Below are 19,579 nucleotides of genomic sequence, written 5' to 3'. Positions count from 1 at the left end.
TCTGCTGCTGCTGACTAAATGGCCTCCTTAATTGGATCATTTGAGTAGCCAGCACACCTGTGCAGGTAGGGCATGACATGATAGGCAGCTGCCTTGATAGCGGGTGGGTGCTGAATGTTCCTAATTGACAAAATAAGATTAATGCTTATGAAGAAATATAAAATCTCATCCCTTCCCCAATATCGCGCCACACCCCTACCCCTTAATTCCCTGGTTGAACTTGATGGACATATGTCTTTTTTCGACCGTACTAACTATGTAACTATGTAACATAACATGGGGGGGGGGGGGGGGGGGGGTCTCCTGGCTGTTCACACAGGTGTGTCATTGCTGTACATTGACCATGCATTGCTTCTGTGGTATTGCAAAGGCAAAGACAAATGCTTCCAGCCATCCATTGCACTAATGGATTGGTCATCAGCTGGCTGTCTATGTCCCGCATCAATATAGACCAAAGTACAGAGGGTTAGGCTATGCTATTGTGCACCTACCTGATGCATCAGAAGGTGCGAGGCCCTTGCTAAATTCTGTGCACAGACTTTGAGATCTATGCTTTAGACTGTATCTAAACCTGCTCCAACATGGACTGACATTCTGGCCTACTTTCAGCCGATGTGACTTGTCTGTCGCTGAACAGTCGCTTTTTATGTATTCAGCACCTATGTATAATGTTGTAAAAATGCTCTAGAAGCTAAAGTCGCAGAAATGTCACACATATTTGGCCTGCAACTTTCTGTGCGACAAATTCAGACAGGAAAAATCAGTATAAATCCTTAGAAAATTATCCCCCAGTGTCTCCATCTGCTGGCGGTATTGAATAAGCATTGCTGCACTGATGGGGTATGCATTAGACGAAAAAAAAGAAGAAAAAGAAGAATAATACGCCCAGAAAAGAGGCGAAAAGGAGAAAAACGTAAAAAAACGTGAAAAAAAAGTAAGAGGAAGAGAAGGGAAAAAAAGGTGGAAATGGGTTTAAAAGTGATTTCGGCGGAGAAATATATATATATATATATATATATATATATATATATATATACGCGCACACACACACATATATATAAACGTATTCTCCGTTGAGATATTGCAGCCGCTGCTGTGTCCAGGCCCAGGAGCCTTAGCACTGTGCTGTGATGTCACTCAATACCACTGACATCACTAGGTGTAAACAACATCTCTCCTTTGCTGTGTATGTGACTATGGAGCTGTTTGGTGATGTCGTCTATTATGGCCTTCATAGAAGCAACAGGAGATTGTTGCATCCATCTAGAACCCTCAGAACTACAGTGCTATGATGTCACTCACTTCCACAGGCCTTGCAGAGTGTAAACAACAACAACCCAGCTTTGTTGTGTATGTAACCATAGGGATTTGTGATGTCACCTAGAACCTTCACAGCAGCGACAGCTTTATGAGGAGCATCAGCACTGCTCTGCCTGAGCAGAACCATCACCGCCATAGGTTGTCAAATAACCCGGGTTTAACCCACACAGGTAAGTCCAATGGGGTGCAGGCATGTCCTCTATGCTTACAGCTTCCCGTGGGTGTTGGTTTGATACCGTTTGGGGACAGCCAAGGAGGCATCTGCAGGCAACAAAGGTAGGTGTGTGCTTGTGTGTGTGTTTCCTATGCAGATCCTAAGCCCAGTGTCACATGCAAGTAGGAGGAGTAAGAAGGGTTCCTGGCAAATCCGGGTTATGGATTGCATTTAAAAAGGCCCCGTGGGAGTGCAATGGGCCCCTGTCTTGCTGCTTAGCAATAATGGTATGGGTTTAGGTTCTGCTGTGTGTACTGGTGGTTGACTGCCCCCCAGCCCAGAGTGTGCATGGAAAATTGTCTGGCAGCCTCCCTGACAGCAAGCAGTGATAGTGCCCATGAAGGGGACCTTGTTGGGCCCGCCCCTTTCACGGTTATCGCTTCTCGGCCTTTTGGCTAAGATCAAGTGTAGTATCTGTTCTTATCAGTTTTCATGCTGGTGGGGATGGGTGCTGCATGGAGGATGCAGGTGTACCGGGGCTTTCCGGGGCTGGTTCTGAGGAATCAGCTCGACGGCTGCCCCGATGTGACCTGTTCCCTTCGGGTCTCGCCATGAGGCTGAGAGGGTCTAGAGCCGAGGTACTTTTGTGCCTCGGGGAGTGGTGACCCCGAGGTGCCGAAACTCACTGGGAGAATAGACTCACTGAGTTGAAGCACGGGCACCATAATCTCTTCACCTTGTGGCACTCACCTCTTGATTCCCGGCCTTCTGGCTAGGATCAGAGAAATTTTTATAGATCCGGCCGGATGTCCGGGCATATCTGCACACATTCACTTATTTATTTATTTTTTGTCTCACTGTGTCACTTTTTGCGTGTTGTGTGTTCACAGGATTTGTCAGGATGCGGTAGCCCTTCTGGGTGTCCCTCCTGGCGGTCTAGGGGAGGTGTGTGTGGCCATTAGGTTCCGCACCTCCCTGCAAACACCCCGGGTACTCCTGCTTTGGCAGGGTACCTACCGTAATCGGCTCTGCGGGCAGATACCTTGGCTAACGCCAAGGGGGATGCCGGGAGCATTTGTGGTCCCCTAGTAGCTTCGGCGAAAAGGGACATCGAACCTGGAACCTCGCAGGTACCTTTTGGTCCGGAGGCGAAGGGTAAGGTTTGTTGGGGGGCCTCTCTCCTATCGGAGAAGGGCTTGCGATAGACCGCATCCTTTGTGCACGTTTTTTTTAGTGTAACACGTTTGCACTTTTTCTTGCACTTTGGGTGAATCGAAAGCACGTTCCTCGGCTTTAGATAAAAAAAAAAAAAAAAAAAAAAAAAAAAATCTGTTCTTATCAGTTTAATATCTGATACGTCCCCTATCTGGGGACCATATATTAAATGGATTTTTGAGAACGGGGGCCGATTTCGAAGCTTGCTTCCGTCGCCCTATGCATTGACCCGATATGGCAGTATCTTCGGGTACAGTGCACCACCCCCTTACAGGGTTAAAAAGAAAGATTCCTACTTTCATTGCTACCTGCTTGCTGGCTAGCCAGCTAGCCAGCCCTGTGGGCCTTGCTGCTGCTGCAGCCAAAAAACAAAAGGTGGTGCTGCTGCTGCTTCTGCTTCTGCTTGTGTCTGGCCGCTGTTGGAGCGTCCAGGCACAGGACTTCTGCTGCTGCTGACTAAATGGCCTCCTTAATTGGATCATTTGAGTAGCCAGCACACCTGTGCAGGTAGGGCATGACATGATAGGCAGCTGCCTTGATAGCGGGTGGGTGCTGAATGTTCCTAATTGACAAAATAAGATTAATGCTTATGAAGAAATATAAAATCTCATCCCTTCCCCAATATCGCGCCACACCCCTACCCCTTAATTCCCTGGTTGAACTTGATGGACATATGTCTTTTTTCGACCGTACTAACTATGTAACTATGTAACATAACATGGGGGGGGGGGGGGGGGTCTCCTGGCTGTTCACACAGGTGTGTCATTGCTGTACATTGACCATGCATTGCTTCTGTGGTATTGCAAAGGCAAAGACAAATGCTTCCAGCCATCCATTGCACTAATGGATTGGTCATCAGCTGGCTGTCTATGTCCCGCATCAATATAGACCAAAGTACAGAGGGTTAGGCTATGCTATTGTGCACCTACCTGATGCATCAGAAGGTGCGAGGCCCTTGCTAAATTCTGTGCACAGACTTTGAGATCTATGCTTTAGACTGTATCTAAACCTGCTCCAACATGGACTGACATTCTGGCCTACTTTCAGCCGATGCGACTTGTCTGTCGCTGAACAGTCGCTTTTTATGTATTCAGCACCTATGTATAATGTTGTAAAAATGCTCTAGAAGCTAAAGTCGCAGAAATGTCACACATATTTGGCCTGCAACTTTCTGTGCGACAAATTCAGACAGGAAAAATCAGTATAAATCCTTAGAAAATTATCCCCCAGTGTCTCCATCTGCTGGCGGTATTGAATAAGCATTGCTGCACTGATGGGGTATGCATTAGACGAAAAAAAAGAAGAAAAAGAAGAATAATACGCCCAGAAAAGAGGCGAAAAGGAGAAAAACGTAAAAAAACGTGAAAAAAAAGTAAGAGGAAGAGAAGGGAAAAAAAGGTGGAAATGGGTTTAAAAGTGATTTCGGCGGAGAAATATATATATATATATATATATATATATATATATATATATATATATACGCGCACACACACACATATATATAAACGTATTCTCCGTTGAGATATTGCAGCCGCTGCTGTGTCCAGGCCCAGGAGCCTTAGCACTGTGCTGTGATGTCACTCAATACCACTGACATCACTAGGTGTAAACAACATCTCTCCTTTGCTGTGTATGTGACTATGGAGCTGTTTGGTGATGTCGTCTATTATGGCCTTCATAGAAGCAACAGGAGATTGTTGCATCCATCTAGAACCCTCAGAACTACAGTGCTATGATGTCACTCACTTCCACAGGCCTTGCAGAGTGTAAACAACAACAACCCAGCTTTGTTGTGTATGTAACCATAGGGATTTGTGATGTCACCTAGAACCTTCACAGCAGCGACAGCTTTATGAGGAGCATCAGCACTGCTCTGCCTGAGCAGAACCATCACCGCCATAGGTTGTCAAATAACCCGGGTTTAACCCACACAGGTAAGTCCAATGGGGTGCAGGCATGTCCTCTATGCTTACAGCTTCCCGTGGGTGTTGGTTTGATACCGTTTGGGACAGCCAAGGAGGCATCTGCAGGCAACAAAGGTAGGTGTGTGCTTGTGTGTGTGTTTCCTATGCAGATCCTAAGCCCAGTGTCACATGCAAGTAGGAGGAGTAAGAAGGGTTCCTGGCAAATCCGGGTTATGGATTGCATTTAAAAAGGCCCCGTGGGAGTGCAATGGGCCCCTGTCTTGCTGCTTAGCAATAATGGTATGGGTTTAGGTTCTGCTGTGTGTACTGGTGGTTGACTGCCCCCCAGCCCAGAGTGTGCATGGAAAATTGTCTGGCAGCCTCCCTGACAGCAAGCAGTGATAGTGCCCATGAAGGGGACCTTGTTGGGCCCGCCCCTTTCACGGTTATCGCTTCTCGGCCTTTTGGCTAAGATCAAGTGTAGTATCTGTTCTTATCAGTTTAATATCTGATACGTCCCCTATCTGGGGACCATATATTAAATGGATTTTTGAGAACGGGGGCCGATTTCGAAGCTTGCTTCCGTCGCCCTATGCATTGACCCGATATGGCAGTATCTTCGGGTACAGTGCACCACCCCCTTACAGGGTTAAAAAGAAAGATTCCTACTTTCATTGCTACCTGCTTGCTGGCTAGCCAGCTAGCCAGCCCTGTGGGCCTTGCTGCTGCTGCTGCTGCAGCCAAAAAACAAAAGGTGGTGCTGCTGCTGCTTCTGCTTCTGCTTGTGTCTGGCCGCTGTTGGAGCGTCCAGGCACAGGACTTCTGCTGCTGCTGACTAAATGGCCTCCTTAATTGGATCATTTGAGTAGCCAGCACACCTGTGCAGGTAGGGCATGACATGATAGGCAGCTGCCTTGATAGCGGGTGGGTGCTGAATGTTCCTAATTGACAAAATAAGATTAATGCTTATGAAGAAATATAAAATCTCATCCCTTCCCCAATATCGCGCCACACCCCTACCCCTTAATTCCCTGGTTGAACTTGATGGACATATGTCTTTTTTCGACCGTACTAACTATGTAACTATGTAACATAACATGGGGGGGGGGGGGGGGGGGGTCTCCTGGCTGTTCACACAGGTGTGTCATTGCTGTACATTGACCATGCATTGCTTCTGTGGTATTGCAAAGGCAAAGACAAATGCTTCCAGCCATCCATTGCACTAATGGATTGGTCATCAGCTGGCTGTCTATGTCCCGCATCAATATAGACCAAAGTACAGAGGGTTAGGCTATGCTATTGTGCACCTACCTGATGCATCAGAAGGTGCGAGGCCCTTGCTAAATTCTGTGCACAGACTTTGAGATCTATGCTTTAGACTGTATCTAAACCTGCTCCAACATGGACTGACATTCTGGCCTACTTTCAGCCGATGCGACTTGTCTGTCGCTGAACAGTCGCTTTTTATGTATTCAGCACCTATGTATAATGTTGTAAAAATGCTCTAGAAGCTAAAGTCGCAGAAATGTCACACATATTTGGCCTGCAACTTTCTGTGCGACAAATTCAGACAGGAAAAATCTGTATAAATCCTTAGAAAATTATCCCCCAGTGTCTCCATCTGCTGGCGGTATTGAATAAGCATTGCTGCACTGATGGGGTATGCATTAGACGAAAAAAAAGAAGAAAAAGAAGAATAATACGCCCAGAAAAGAGGCGAAAAGGAGAAAAACGTAAAAAAACGTGAAAAAAAAGTAAGAGGAAGAGAAGGGAAAAAAAGGTGGAAATGGGTTTAAAAGTGATTTCGGCGGAGAAATATATATATATATATATATATATATATATATATATATATATATATATACGCGCACACACACACATATATATAAACGTATTCTCCGTTGAGATATTGCAGCCGCTGCTGTGTCCAGGCCCAGGAGCCTTAGCACTGTGCTGTGATGTCACTCAATACCACTGACATCACTAGGTGTAAACAACATCTCTCCTTTGCTGTGTATGTGACTATGGAGCTGTTTGGTGATGTCGTCTATTATGGCCTTCATAGAAGCAACAGGAGATTGTTGCATCCATCTAGAACCCTCAGAACTACAGTGCTATGATGTCACTCACTTCCACAGGCCTTGCAGAGTGTAAACAACAACAACCCAGCTTTGTTGTGTATGTAACCATAGGGATTTGTGATGTCACCTAGAACCTTCACAGCAGCGACAGCTTTATGAGGAGCATCAGCACTGCTCTGCCTGAGCAGAACCATCACCGCCATAGGTTGTCAAATAACCCGGGTTTAACCCACACAGGTAAGTCCAATGGGGTGCAGGCATGTCCTCTATGCTTACAGCTTCCCGTGGGTGTTGGTTTGATACCGTTTGGGGACAGCCAAGGAGGCATCTGCAGGCAACAAAGGTAGGTGTGTGCTTGTGTGTGTGTTTCCTATGCAGATCCTAAGCCCAGTGTCACATGCAAGTAGGAGGAGTAAGAAGGGTTCCTGGCAAATCCGGGTTATGGATTGCATTTAAAAAGGCCCCGTGGGAGTGCAATGGGCCCCTGTCTTGCTGCTTAGCAATAATGGTATGGGTTTAGGTTCTGCTGTGTGTACTGGTGGTTGACTGCCCCCCAGCCCAGAGTGTGCATGGAAAATTGTCTGGCAGCCTCCCTGACAGCAAGCAGTGATAGTGCCCATGAAGGGGACCTTGTTGGGCCCGCCCCTTTCACGGTTATCGCTTCTCGGCCTTTTGGCTAAGATCAAGTGTAGTATCTGTTCTTATCAGTTTAATATCTGATACGTCCCCTATCTGGGGACCATATATTAAATGGATTTTTGAGAACGGGGGCCGATTTCGAAGCTTGCTTCCGTCGCCCTATGCATTGACCCGATATGGCAGTATCTTCGGGTACAGTGCACCACCCCCTTACAGGGTTAAAAAGAAAGATTCCTACTTTCATTGCTACCTGCTTGCTGGCTAGCCAGCTAGCCAGCCCTGTGGGCCTTGCTGCTGCTGCTGCTGCAGCCAAAAAACAAAAGGTGGTGCTGCTGCTGCTTCTGCTTCTGCTTGTGTCTGGCCGCTGTTGGAGCGTCCAGGCACAGGACTTCTGCTGCTGCTGACTAAATGGCCTCCTTAATTGGATCATTTGAGTAGCCAGCACACCTGTGCAGGTAGGGCATGACATGATAGGCAGCTGCCTTGATAGCGGGTGGGTGCTGAATGTTCCTAATTGACAAAATAAGATTAATGCTTATGAAGAAATATAAAATCTCATCCCTTCCCCAATATCGCGCCACACCCCTACCCCTTAATTCCCTGGTTGAACTTGATGGACATATGTCTTTTTTCGACCGTACTAACTATGTAACTATGTAACATAACATGGGGGGGGGGGGGGGTCTCCTGGCTGTTCACACAGGTGTGTCATTGCTGTACATTGACCATGCATTGCTTCTGTGGTATTGCAAAGGCAAAGACAAATGCTTCCAGCCATCCATTGCACTAATGGATTGGTCATCAGCTGGCTGTCTATGTCCCGCATCAATATAGACCAAAGTACAGAGGGTTAGGCTATGCTATTGTGCACCTACCTGATGCATCAGAAGGTGCGAGGCCCTTGCTAAATTCTGTGCACAGACTTTGAGATCTATGCTTTAGACTGTATCTAAACCTGCTCCAACATGGACTGACATTCTGGCCTACTTTCAGCCGATGCGACTTGTCTGTCGCTGAACAGTCGCTTTTTATGTATTCAGCACCTATGTATAATGTTGTAAAAATGCTCTAGAAGCTAAAGTTGCAGAAATGTCACACATATTTGGCCTGCAACTTTCTGTGCGACAAATTCAGACAGGAAAAATCAGTATAAATCCTTAGAAAATTATCCCCCAGTGTCTCCATCTGCTGGCGGTATTGAATAAGCATTGCTGCACTGATGGGGTATGCATTAGACGAAAAAAAAGAAGAAAAAGAAGAATAATACGCCCAGAAAAGAGGCGAAAAGGAGAAAAACGTAAAAAAACGTGAAAAAAAAGTAAGAGGAAGAAAAGGGAAAAAAAGGTGGAAATGGGTTTAAAAGTGATTTCGGCGGAGAAATATATATATATATATATATATATATATATATATATATATATATATATACGCGCACACACACACATATATATAAACGTATTCTCCGTTGAGATATTGCAGCCGCTGCTGTGTCCAGGCCCAGGAGCCTTAGCACTGTGCTGTGATGTCACTCAATACCACTGACATCACTAGGTGTAAACAACATCTCTCCTTTGCTGTGTATGTGACTATGGAGCTGTTTGGTGATGTCGTCTATTATGGCCTTCATAGAAGCAACAGGAGATTGTTGCATCCATCTAGAACCCTCAGAACTACAGTGCTATGATGTCACTCACTTCCACAGGCCTTGCAGAGTGTAAACAACAACAACCCAGCTTTGTTGTGTATGTAACCATAGGGATTTGTGATGTCACCTAGAACCTTCACAGCAGCGACAGCTTTATGAGGAGCATCAGCACTGCTCTGCCTGAGCAGAACCATCACCGCCATAGGTTGTCAAATAACCCGGGTTTAACCCACACAGGTAAGTCCAATGGGGTGCAGGCATGTCCTCTATGCTTACAGCTTCCCGTGGGTGTTGGTTTGATACCGTTTGGGGACAGCCAAGGAGGCATCTGCAGGCAACAAAGGTAGGTGTGTGCTTGTGTGTGTGTTTCCTATGCAGATCCTAAGCCCAGTGTCACATGCAAGTAGGAGGAGTAAGAAGGGTTCCTGGCAAATCCGGGTTATGGATTGCATTTAAAAAGGCCCCGTGGGAGTGCAATGGGCCCCTGTCTTGCTGCTTAGCAATAATGGTATGGGTTTAGGTTCTGCTGTGTGTACTGGTGGTTGACTGCCCCCCAGCCCAGAGTGTGCATGGAAAATTGTCTGGCAGCCTCCCTGACAGCAAGCAGTGATAGTGCCCATGAAGGGGACCTTGTTGGGCCCGCCCCTTTCACGGTTATCGCTTCTCGGCCTTTTGGCTAAGATCAAGTGTAGTATCTGTTCTTATCAGTTTAATATCTGATACGTCCCCTATCTGGGGACCATATATTAAATGGATTTTTGAGAACGGGGGCCGATTTCGAAGCTTGCTTCCGTCGCCCTATGCATTGACCCGATATGGCAGTATCTTCGGGTACAGTGCACCACCCCCTTACAGGGTTAAAAAGAAGAAAGATTCCTACTTTCATTGCTACCTGCTTGCTGGCTAGCCAGCTAGCCAGCCCTGTGGGCCTTGCTGCTGCTGCTGCTGCAGCCAAAAAACAAAAGGTGGTGCTGCTGCTGCTTCTGCTTCTGCTTGTGTCTGGCCGCTGTTGGAGCGTCCAGGCACAGGACTTCTGCTGCTGCTGACTAATGGCCTCCTTAATTGGATCATTTGAGTAGCCAGCACACCTGTGCAGGTAGGGCATGACATGATAGGCAGCTGCCTTGATAGCGGGTGGGTGCTGAATGTTCCTAATTGACAAAATAAGATTAATGCTTATGAAGAAATATAAAATCTCATCCCTTCCCCAATATCGCGCCACACCCCTACCCCTTAATTCCCTGGTTGAACTTGATGGACATATGTCTTTTTTCGACCGTACTAACTATGTAACTATGTAACATAACATGGGGGGGGGGGGTCTCCTGGCTGTTCACACAGGTGTGTCATTGCTGTACATTGACCATGCATTGCTTCTGTGGTATTGCAAAGGCAAAGACAAATGCTTCCAGCCATCCATTGCACTAATGGATTGGTCATCAGCTGGCTGTCTATGTCCCGCATCAATATAGACCAAAGTACAGAGGGTTAGGCTATGCTATTGTGCACCTACCTGATGCATCAGAAGGTGCGAGGCCCTTGCTAAATTCTGTGCACAGACTTTGAGATCTATGCTTTAGACTGTATCTAAACCTGCTCCAACATGGACTGACATTCTGGCCTACTTTCAGCCGATGCGACTTGTCTGTCGCTGAACAGTCGCTTTTTATGTATTCAGCACCTATGTATAATGTTGTAAAAATGCTCTAGAAGCTAAAGTCGCAGAAATGTCACACATATTTGGCCTGCAACTTTCTGTGCGACAAATTCAGACAGGAAAAATCAGTATAAATCCTTAGAAAATTATCCCCCAGTGTCTCCATCTGCTGGCGGTATTGAATAAGCATTGCTGCACTGATGGGGTATGCATTAGACGAAAAAAAAGAAGAAAAAGAAGAATAATACGCCCAGAAAAGAGGCGAAAAGGAGAAAAACGTAAAAAAACGTGAAAAAAAAGTAAGAGGAAGAGAAGGGAAAAAAAGGTGGAAATGGGTTTAAAAGTGATTTCGGCGGAGAATATATATATATATATATATATATATATATATATATATATATATACGCGCACACACACACATATATATAAACGTATTCTCCGTTGAGATATTGCAGCCGCTGCTGTGTCCAGGCCCAGGAGCCTTAGCACTGTGCTGTGATGTCACTCAATACCACTGACATCACTAGGTGTAAACAACATCTCTCCTTTGCTGTGTATGTGACTATGGAGCTGTTTGGTGATGTCGTCTATTATGGCCTTCATAGAAGCAACAGGAGATTGTTGCATCCATCTAGAACCCTCAGAACTACAGTGCTATGATGTCACTCACTTCCACAGGCCTTGCAGAGTGTAAACAACAACAACCCAGCTTTGTTGTGTATGTAACCATAGGGATTTGTGATGTCACCTAGAACCTTCACAGCAGCGACAGCTTTATGAGGAGCATCAGCACTGCTCTGCCTGAGCAGAACCATCACCGCCATAGGTTGTCAAATAACCCGGGTTTAACCCACACAGGTAAGTCCAATGGGGTGCAGGCATGTCCTCTATGCTTACAGCTTCCCGTGGGTGTTGGTTTGATACCGTTTGGGGACAGCCAAGGAGGCATCTGCAGGCAACAAAGGTAGGTGTGTGCTTGTGTGTGTGTTTCCTATGCAGATCCTAAGCCCAGTGTCACATGCAAGTAGGAGGAGTAAGAAGGGTTCCTGGCAAATCCGGGTTATGGATTGCATTTAAAAAGGCCCCGTGGGAGTGCAATGGGCCCCTGTCTTGCTGCTTAGCAATAATGGTATGGGTTTAGGTTCTGCTGTGTGTACTGGTGGTTGACTGCCCCCCAGCCCAGAGTGTGCATGGAAAATTGTCTGGCAGCCTCCCTGACAGCAAGCAGTGATAGTGCCCATGAAGGGGACCTTGTTGGGCCCGCCCCTTTCACGGTTATCGCTTCTCGGCCTTTTGGCTAAGATCAAGTGTAGTATCTGTTCTTATCAGTTTAATATCTGATACGTCCCCTATCTGGGGACCATATATTAAATGGATTTTTGAGAACGGGGGCCGATTTCGAAGCTTGCTTCCGTCGCCCTATGCATTGACCCGATATGGCAGTATCTTCGGGTACAGTGCACCACCCCCTTACAGGGTTAAAAAGAAAGATTCCTACTTTCATTGCTACCTGCTTGCTGGCTAGCCAGCTAGCCAGCCCTGTGGGCCTTGCTGCTGCTGCTGCTGCAGCCAAAAAACAAAAGGTGGTGCTGCTGCTGCTTCTGCTTCTGCTTGTGTCTGGCCGCTGTTGGAGCGTCCAGGCACAGGACTTCTGCTGCTGCTGACTAAATGGCCTCCTTAATTGGATCATTTGAGTAGCCAGCACACCTGTGCAGGTAGGGCATGACATGATAGGCAGCTGCCTTGATAGCGGGTGGGTGCTGAATGTTCCTAATTGACAAAATAAGATTAATGCTTATGAAGAAATATAAAATCTCATCCCTTCCCCAATATCGCGCCACACCCCTACCCCTTAATTCCCTGGTTGAACTTGATGGACATATGTCTTTTTTCGACCGTACTAACTATGTAACTATGTAACATAACATGGGGGGGGGGGGGTCTCCTGGCTGTTCACACAGGTGTGTCATTGCTGTACATTGACCATGCATTGCTTCTGTGGTATTGCAAAGGCAAAGACAAATGCTTCCAGCCATCCATTGCACTAATGGATTGGTCATCAGCTGGCTGTCTATGTCCCGCATCAATATAGACCAAAGTACAGAGGGTTAGGCTATGCTATTGTGCACCTACCTGATGCATCAGAAGGTGCGAGGCCCTTGCTAAATTCTGTGCACAGACTTTGAGATCTATGCTTTAGACTGTATCTAAACCTGCTCCAACATGGACTGACATTCTGGCCTACTTTCAGCCGATGCGACTTGTCTGTCGCTGAACAGTCGCTTTTTATGTATTCAGCACCTATGTATAATGTTGTAAAAATGCTCTAGAAGCTAAAGTCGCAGAAATGTCACACATATTTGGCCTGCAACTTTCTGTGCGACAAATTCAGACAGGAAAAATCAGTATAAATCCTTAGAAAATTATCCCCCAGTGTCTCCATCTGCTGGCGGTATTGAATAAGCATTGCTGCACTGATGGGGTATGCATTAGACGAAAAAAAAGAAGAAAAAGAAGAATAATACGCCCAGAAAAGAGGCGAAAAGGAGAAAAACGTAAAAAAACGTGAAAAAAAAGTAAGAGGAAGAGAAGGGAAAAAAAGGTGGAAATGGGTTTAAAAGTGATTTCGGCGGAGAATATATATATATATATATATATATATATATATATATATATATACGCGCACACACACACATATATATAAACGTATTCTCCGTTGAGATATTGCAGCCGCTGCTGTGTCCAGGCCCAGGAGCCTTAGCACTGTGCTGTGATGTCACTCAATACCACTGACATCACTAGGTGTAAACAACATCTCTCCTTTGCTGTGTATGTGACTATGGAGCTGTTTGGTGATGTCGTCTATTATGGCCTTCATAGAAGCAACAGGAGATTGTTGCATCCATCTAGAACCCTCAGAACTACAGTGCTATGATGTCACTCACTTCCACAGGCCTTGCAGAGTGTAAACAACAACAACCCAGCTTTGTTGTGTATGTAACCATAGGGATTTGTGATGTCACCTAGAACCTTCACAGCAGCGACAGCTTTATGAGGAGCATCAGCACTGCTCTGCCTGAGCAGAACCATCACCGCCATAGGTTGTCAAATAACCCGGGTTTAACCCACACAGGTAAGTCCAATGGGGTGCAGGCATGTCCTCTATGCTTACAGCTTCCCGTGGGTGTTGGTTTGATACCGTTTGGGGACAGCCAAGGAGGCATCTGCAGGCAACAAAGGTAGGTGTGTGCTTGTGTGTGTGTTTCCTATGCAGATCCTAAGCCCAGTGTCACATGCAAGTAGGAGGAGTAAGAAGGGTTCCTGGCAAATCCGGGTTATGGATTGCATTTAAAAAGGCCCCGTGGGAGTGCAATGGGCCCCTGTCTTGCTGCTTAGCAATAATGGTATGGGTTTAGGTTCTGCTGTGTGTACTGGTGGTTGACTGCCCCCCAGCCCAGAGTGTGCATGGAAAATTGTCTGGCAGCCTCCCTGACAGCAAGCAGTGATAGTGCCCATGAAGGGGACCTTGTTGGGCCCGCCCCTTTCACGGTTATCGCTTCTCGGCCTTTTGGCTAAGATCAAGTGTAGTATCTGTTCTTATCAGTTTAATATCTGATACGTCCCCTATCTGGGGACCATATATTAAATGGATTTTTGAGAACGGGGGCCGATTTCGAAGCTTGCTTCCGTCGCCCTATGCATTGACCCGATATGGCAGTATCTTCGGGTACAGTGCACCACCCCCTTACAGGGTTAAAAAGAAAGATTCCTACTTTCATTGCTACCTGCTTGCTGGCTAGCCAGCTAGCCAGCCTGTGGGCCTTGCTGCTGCTGCTGCTGCAGCCAAAAAACAAAAGGTGGTGCTGCTGCTGCTTCTGCTTCTGCTTGTGTCTGGCCGCTGTTGGAGCGTCCAGGCACAGGACTTCTGCTGCTGCTGACTAAATGGCCTCCTTAATTGGATCATTTGAGTAGCCAGCACACCTGTGCAGGTAGGGCATGACATGATAGGCAGCTGCCTTGATAGCGGGTGGGTGCTGAATGTTCCTAATTGACAAAATAAGATTAATGCTTATGAAGAAATATAAAATCTCATCCCTTCCCCAATATCGCGCCACACCCCTACCCCTTAATTCCCTGGTTGAACTTGATGGACATATGTCTTTTTTCGACCGTACTAACTATGTAACTATGTAACATAACATGGGGGGGGGGGGTCTCCTGGCTGTTCACACAGGTGTGTCATTGCTGTACATTGACCATGCATTGCTTCTGTGGTATTGCAAAGGCAAAGACAAATGCTTCCAGCCATCCATTGCACTAATGGATTGGTCATCAGCTGGCTGTCTATGTCCCGCATCAATATAGACCAAAGTACAGAGGGTTAGGCTATGCTATTGTGCACCTACCTGATGCATCAGAAGGTGCGAGGCCCTTGCTAAATTCTGTGCACAGACTTTGAGATCTATGCTTTAGACTGTATCTAAACCTGCTCCAACATGGACTGACATTCTGGCCTACTTTCAGCCGATGCGACTTGTCTGTCGCTGAACAGTCGCTTTTTATGTATTCAGCACCTATGTATAATGTTGTAAAAATGCTCTAGAAGCTAAAGTCGCAGAAATGTCACACATATTTGGCCTGCAACTTTCTGTGCGACAAATTCAGACAGGAAAAATCAGTATAAATCCTTAGAAAATTATCCCCCAGTGTCTCCATCTGCTGGCGGTATTGAATAAGCATTGCTGCACTGATGGGGTATGCATTAGACGAAAAAAAAGAAGAAAAAGAAGAATAATACGCCCAGAAAAGAGGCGAAAAGGAGAAAAACGTAAAAAAACGTGAAAAAAAAGTAAGAGGAAGAGAAGGGAAAAAAAGGTGGAAATGGGTTTAAAAGTGATTTCGGCGGAGAAATATATATATATATATATATATATATATATATATATATATATATACGCGCACACACACACATATATATAAACGTATTCTCCGTTGAGATATTGCAGCCGCTGCTGTGTCCAGGCCCAGGAGCCTTAGCACTGTGCTGTGATGTCACTCAATACCACTGACATCACTAGGTGTAAACAACATCTCTCCTTTGCTGTGTATGTGACTATGGAGCTGTTTGGTGATGTCGTCTATTATGGCCTTCATAGAAGCAACAGGAGATTGTTGCATCCATCTAGAACCCTCAGAACTACAGTGCTATGATGTCACTCACTTCCACAGGCCTTGCAGAGTGTAAACAACAACAACCCAGCTTTGTTGTGTATGTAACCATAGGGATTTGTGATGTCACCTAGAACCTTCACAGCAGCGACAGCTTTATGAGGAGCATCAGCACTGCTCTGCCTGAGCAGAACCATCACCGCCATAGGTTGTCAAATAACCCGGGTTTAACCCACACAGGTAAGTCCAATGGGGTGCAGGCATGTCCTCTATGCTTACAGCTTCCCGTGGGTGTTGGTTTGATACCGTTTGGGGACAGCCAAGGAGGCATCTGCAGGCAACAAAGGTAGGTGTGTGCTTGTGTGTGTGTTTCCTATGCAGATCCTAAGCCCAGTGTCACATGCAAGTAGGAGGAGTAAGAAGGGTTCCTGGCAAATCCGGGTTATGGATTGCATTTAAAAAGGCCCCGTGGGAGTGCAATGGGCCCCTGTCTTGCTGCTTAGCAATAATGGTATGGGTTTAGGTTCTGCTGTGTGTACTGGTGGTTGACTGCCCCCCAGCCCAGAGTGTGCATGGAAAATTGTCTGGCAGCCTCCCTGACAGCAAGCAGTGATAGTGCCCATGAAGGGGACCTTGTTGGGCCCGCCCCTTTCACGGTTATCGCTTCTCGGCCTTTTGGCTAAGATCAAGTGTAGTATCTGTTCTTATCAGTTTAATATCTGATACGTCCCCTATCTGGGGACCATATATTAAATGGATTTTTGAGAACGGGGGCCGATTTCGAAGCTTGCTTCCGTCGCCCTATGCATTGACCCGATATGGCAGTATCTTCGGGTACAGTGCACCACCCCCTTACAGGGTTAAAAAGAAAGATTCCTACTTTCATTGCTACCTGCTTGCTGGCTAGCCAGCTAGCCAGCCCTGTGGGCCTTGCTGCTGCTGCTGCTGCAGCCAAAAAACAAAAGGTGGTGCTGCTGCTTCTGCTTCTGCTTGTGTCTGGCCGCTGTTGGAGCGTCCAGGCACAGGACTTCTGCTGCTGCTGACTAAATGGCCTCCTTAATTGGATCATTTGAGTAGCCAGCACACCTGTGCAGGTAGGGCATGACATGATAGGCAGCTGCCTTGATAGCGGGTGGGTGCTGAATGTTCCTAATTGACAAAATAAGATTAATGCTTATGAAGAAATATAAAATCTCATCCCTTCCCCAATATCGCGCCACACCCCTACCCCTTAATTCCCTGGTTGAACTTGATGGACATATGTCTTTTTTCGACCGTACTAACTATGTAACTATGTAACATAACATGGGGGGGGGGGGGTCTCCTGGCTGTTCACACAGGTGTGTCATTGCTGTACATTGACCATGCATTGCTTCTGTGGTATTGCAAAGGCAAAGACAAATGCTTCCAGCCATCCATTGCACTAATGGATTGGTCATCAGCTGGCTGTCTATGTCCCGCATCAATATAGACCAAAGTACAGAGGGTTAGGCTATGCTATTGTGCACCTACCTGATGCATCAGAAGGTGCGAGGCCCTTGCTAAATTCTGTGCACAGACTTTGAGATCTATGCTTTAGACTGTATCTAAACCTGCTCCAACATGGACTGACATTCTGGCCTACTTTCAGCCGATGCGACTTGTCTGTCGCTGAACAGTCGCTTTTTATGTATTCAGCACCTATGTATAATGTTGTAAAAATGCTCTAGAAGCTAAAGTCGCAGAAATGTCACACATATTTGGCCTGCAACTTTCTGTGCGACAAATTCAGACAGGAAAAATCAGTATAAATCCTTAGAAAATTATCCCCCAGTGTCTCCATCTGCTGGCGGTATTGAATAAGCATTGCTGCACTGATGGGGTATGCATTAGACGAAAAAAAAGAAGAAAAAGAAGAATAATACGCCCAGAAAAGAGGCGAAAAGGAGAAAAACGTAAAAAAACGTGAAAAAAAAGTAAGAGGAAGAGAAGGGAAAAAAAGGTGGAAATGGGTTTAAAAGTGATTTCGGCGGAGAAATATATATATATATATATATATATATATATATATATATATATACGCGCACACACACACATATATATAAACGTATTCTCCGTTGAGATATTGCAGCCGCTGCTGTGTCCAGGCCCAGGAGCCTTAGCACTGTGCTGTGATGTCACTCAATACCACTGACATCACTAGGTGTAAACAACATCTCTCCTTTGCTGTGTATGTGACTATGGAGCTGTTTGGTGATGTCGTCTATTATGGCCTTCATAGAAGCAACAGGAGATTGTTGCATCCATCTAGAACCCTCAGAACTACAGTGCTATGATGTCACTCACTTCCACAGGCCTTGCAGAGTGTAAACAACAACAACCCAGCTTTGTTGTGTATGTAACCATAGGGATTTGTGATGTCACCTAGAACCTTCACAGCAGCGACAGCTTTATGAGGAGCATCAGCACTGCTCTGCCTGAGCAGAACCATCACCGCCATAGGTTGTCAAATAACCCGGGTTTAACCCACACAGGTAAGTCCAATGGGGTGCAGGCATGTCCTCTATGCTTACAGCTTCCCGTGGGTGTTGGTTTGATACCGTTTGGGGACAGCCAAGGAGGCATCTGCAGGCAACAAAGGTAGGTGTGTGCTTGTGTGTGTGTTTCCTATGCAGATCCTAAGCCCAGTGTCACATGCAAGTAGGAGGAGTAAGAAGGGTTCCTGGCAAATCCGGGTTATGGATTGCATTTAAAAAGGCCCCGTGGGAGTGCAATGGGCCCCTGTCTTGCTGCTTAGCAATAATGGTATGGGTTTAGGTTCTGCTGTGTGTACTGGTGGTTGACTGCCCCCCAGCCCAGAGTGTGCATGGAAAATTGTCTGGCAGCCTCCCTGACAGCAAGCAGTGATAGTGCCCATGAAGGGGACCTTGTTGGGCCCGCCCCTTTCACGGTTATCGCTTCTCGGCCTTTTGGCTAAGATCAAGTGTAGTATCTGTTCTTATCAGTTTAATATCTGATACGTCCCCTATCTGGGGACCATATATTAAATGGATTTTTGAGAACGGGGGCCGATTTCGAAGCTTGCTTCCGTCGCCCTATGCATTGACCCGATATGGCAGTATCTTCGGGTACAGTGCACCACCCCCTTACAGGGTTAAAAAGAAAGATTCCTACTTTCATTGCTACCTGCTTGCTGGCTAGCCAGCTAGCCAGCCCTGTGGGCCTTGCTGCTGCTGCTGCTGCAGCCAAAAAACAAAAGGTGGTGCTGCTGCTGCTTCTGCTTCTGCTTGTGTCTGGCCGCTGTTGGAGCGTCCAGGCACAGGACTTCTGCTGCTGCTGACTAAATGGCCTCCTTAATTGGATCATTTGAGTAGCCAGCACACCTGTGCAGGTAGGGCATGACATGATAGGCAGCTGCCTTGATAGCGGGTGGGTGCTGAATGTTCCTAATTGACAAAATAAGATTAATGCTTATGAAGAAATATAAAATCTCATCCCTTCCCCAATATCGCGCCACACCCCTACCCCTTAATTCCCTGGTTGAACTTGATGGACATATGTCTTTTTTCGACCGTACTAACTATGTAACTATGTAACATAACATGGGGGGGGGGGGTCTCCTGGCTGTTCACACAGGTGTGTCATTGCTGTACATTGACCATGCATTGCTTCTGTGGTATTGCAAAGGCAAAGACAAATGCTTCCAGCCATCCATTGCACTAATGGATTGGTCATCAGCTGGCTGTCTATGTCCCGCATCAATATAGACCAAAGTACAGAGGGTTAGGCTATGCTATTGTGCACCTACCTGATGCA

The 19,579-nt window shown here is 46.4% G+C and overlaps 8 non-coding genes and 1 pseudogene across 8 annotated transcripts; all 9 read left to right on the top strand.

Annotated features, from left to right (window-relative positions):
• The first annotated feature begins 1,909 nt into the window (after positions 1-1,909).
• LOC130346425 (U2 spliceosomal RNA) lies at positions 1,910-2,069 on the top strand (annotated as a pseudogene).
• Positions 2,070-2,760: 691 nt separating this feature from the next.
• LOC130346423 (U2 spliceosomal RNA) lies at positions 2,761-2,955 on the top strand. The gene has a single exon (XR_008884646.1). It is a non-coding gene; the product is annotated as a U2 spliceosomal RNA (small nuclear RNA).
• A 2,086-nt stretch (positions 2,956-5,041) lies between these two features.
• LOC130346410 (U2 spliceosomal RNA) lies at positions 5,042-5,232 on the top strand. The gene has a single exon (XR_008884634.1). It is a non-coding gene; the product is annotated as a U2 spliceosomal RNA (small nuclear RNA).
• Positions 5,233-7,330: 2,098 nt separating this feature from the next.
• On the top strand, positions 7,331-7,521 carry LOC130346408 (U2 spliceosomal RNA). Its single transcript, XR_008884633.1, has one exon. It is a non-coding gene; the product is annotated as a U2 spliceosomal RNA (small nuclear RNA).
• Positions 7,522-9,614: 2,093 nt separating this feature from the next.
• On the top strand, positions 9,615-9,805 carry LOC130346407 (U2 spliceosomal RNA). The gene has a single exon (XR_008884632.1). It is a non-coding gene; the product is annotated as a U2 spliceosomal RNA (small nuclear RNA).
• A 2,087-nt stretch (positions 9,806-11,892) lies between these two features.
• LOC130346405 (U2 spliceosomal RNA) lies at positions 11,893-12,083 on the top strand. The gene has a single exon (XR_008884630.1). It is a non-coding gene; the product is annotated as a U2 spliceosomal RNA (small nuclear RNA).
• Positions 12,084-14,167: 2,084 nt separating this feature from the next.
• LOC130346404 (U2 spliceosomal RNA) lies at positions 14,168-14,358 on the top strand. Its single transcript, XR_008884629.1, has one exon. It is a non-coding gene; the product is annotated as a U2 spliceosomal RNA (small nuclear RNA).
• A 2,085-nt stretch (positions 14,359-16,443) lies between these two features.
• Positions 16,444-16,634, top strand: LOC130346403 (U2 spliceosomal RNA). Its single transcript, XR_008884628.1, has one exon. It is a non-coding gene; the product is annotated as a U2 spliceosomal RNA (small nuclear RNA).
• Positions 16,635-18,716: 2,082 nt separating this feature from the next.
• LOC130346402 (U2 spliceosomal RNA) lies at positions 18,717-18,907 on the top strand. The gene has a single exon (XR_008884627.1). It is a non-coding gene; the product is annotated as a U2 spliceosomal RNA (small nuclear RNA).
• The last annotated feature ends 672 nt before the right edge of the window (positions 18,908-19,579 follow it).

Source organism: Hyla sarda, unplaced genomic scaffold, assembly GCF_029499605.1.
Source record: "Hyla sarda isolate aHylSar1 unplaced genomic scaffold, aHylSar1.hap1 scaffold_786, whole genome shotgun sequence".
NCBI classification, from domain to species: Eukaryota; Metazoa; Chordata; class Amphibia; order Anura; family Hylidae; genus Hyla; species Hyla sarda.
Note: the sequence above shows the minus strand (reverse complement) of the source record. Positions and strands in the feature narration are given on the sequence as shown.